Raw genomic sequence first — 2,500 nt, forward strand, 5'->3', positions numbered from 1 at the left:
ACACGCACACATACACACACACATCTATATATATATATTGTATATATATAGTCAAAAATGGCCCCATATCCAAGTGGTACGTTGGCCAGTTCCTTTCCGCCTTTGTCTACGTTAGCATATCGGCCGTGAACCCAGGACCATGCAATTACAAAGCCCTACTCTACTCTATGTACACCTGCATATATATGTGTATATATTTGTCTTGTATTCCGGGATACTTCCTGACATTGTTTATGGCTTGTCTTTAAAAGGACTGTAGTAATCAGGACATGGAATATATGAACTGAATATGTATATCCCAAAAGTTGTGTCACAATTATTGATATGCCGCGAAAGACATTGCTGAAATTTGTATAAATTCAAATACAAAAATCAATTGACAGTTGAATGTACCTGAGAGGTCGCGGTAGTTTGCAGTAAATGATAAACGAGTTTAGAACTTAGGGATTAGAGTACGTGTTTTTTTTTTTTTTTTTTTTTTTTTGGGGGGGGGGGGGGATGAAAAGAGCTATTCAAAAAAAAAAAGAAAAAAAAAAGAGAGAGATAGAGAGAGAGAATGGTGCGCAAAAGCAGGATCAAAGAAAACGTTTGAACATCAATCGAAAGCCTAAGTAATGAAAGAAAGGAGAAAGGGAAGAATGGAAGGGAAGGATAATGCATCAATGGTAATAAAGTATCCTATGAAGGTACTGTGTAAGCTGGGGATTGACAGAGAGGGAAAGAGGGGGGGAAGAAAGAGGAAAAGAGAGAGAGAAAGAGGAGGTAGAACGAGAGAGAGAGGAGGAAGGGCTAGAGCGAGAGGGAGAGCAGACACACACACAGATATAGAAAGAGAGAGGGGGGGGGGGTATGAGAGAAGACAGGCAGCGAGGGGGGGAAAGGGGAAAAGGAGAGAGGGGCGGGAGAGAGAGAGAAGATAGGCAGAGAGGGTGGGAGGAGAAAAGGAGAGAGCAGGGGGGGGAGGAGAAAGAGAGAGAGAGGGGGGTGAGAGAAGAGAGAGAGAAAAAAAACAAAGCGACAAACAGACAAGCAAACAGACACCAAGACAAAAACTAAGGAAGAAATTGGTGGTCAGAAAGAAAAGAAAGAGACAGCGAAAGTGAGCACAGGCCTAGACTTTTTCATGTCCCAAGAGAACGCGCTGGGAAATGGAGAGAGTTGGATGCAAAGTTGTCTGTGGCGCCCGAACGACTCGCAATGTGTGTGCGTGCGTGCGTTCGTGTATGTGTGTAGAGAGAGAGAGAAAGATATACAGAGACAGATAGACAGCGCGAGAGCAAGCGTGAGAGAACGACAGCGAGAGACACAGGGAGAGCGGCAGCGAGACATAACTTTTCTCTGTTATTTCTTAAAGCACTACTTTCCCTTATGAGACTTACAGCTCAACTGACAGCCTCACTCTCGATCTCTCGTTAGTCTTCCAGGGTCGGCTTTGTTGTTGGTAATTTTTTTTTTTTTTTTTTTTTTTGTTATTGAAGTAGGTAAATATATAATTACAATATAGATTTTATTTTTTATTTTTTGGTCTTGTAAACATTTTTCATTTTATTATAATTATTATTATTATCTTAATAAGTAATCCGATTTTATAGATAATGTTATTATTATTTTCATTATCACTATTGGTAGTAGCAGTAGTAAAATAATGAGGATTAAGAGCAGTAGCAGTAGTCGTATCATTAATATCATTATTATTGTTATAATTACTCCTATTAAAAATATTACTACTATTATTATTGTTACTGTTATTATTATTATTGTTATTATCATTATTATTGTTTGTTGTTATTGTATTTATTACTATTATCATTATTATCATTATAATTATTATCATTATTATCATTATAATCATTATCATTATTATCATTATAATTATTATCATTATTATCATTATAATTATTATCATTATTATCATTATAATTATTATCATTATTATTGCTATTATTATCATTATTATGTCATTATTATCATTATTATTATGTCATTATTATCATCATCCTCTTTACTATCATTATTATCATTACCATCATTACTATCATTACTATCATTGCTATTATTATCATTATTATTGTTATATGAAAATGTGACAATGCAATGATCAGAATACCAACGAAAAATATCAGTGGGATTTCAGTGACGTTATTGATTATGAAGACAATCACGACATCCATAATATTCGGCATAAAGAACAAAAAGAACAACAATAACTGGAATCACAACAAAAATAACAGGAACAGGCAAGAAGCAGAGAAATGAGGAAACTCATATTTACTGACAATAAACCAAGCCGACGCATCATTACGCGAGACAACGACCATTGCCTCGTTCAAAGCTGGGACTCTGGCCATATTCCTCACTAAATCTTCCTCAGCATCCGGGTGTCGACTGGATCCTCTTCGAGATGCTTCTCACGCCCGTAATCAGATTCCAATGTGAGGTCGTTTTTTCCGAGGTGTATATATGTATTTATACACACAAACACACACGCATGTGTGTATGT

This window comes from Penaeus chinensis, chromosome 4 (genome assembly GCF_019202785.1).
Source record: "Penaeus chinensis breed Huanghai No. 1 chromosome 4, ASM1920278v2, whole genome shotgun sequence".
Classification (NCBI taxonomy): Eukaryota; Metazoa; Arthropoda; class Malacostraca; order Decapoda; family Penaeidae; genus Penaeus; species Penaeus chinensis.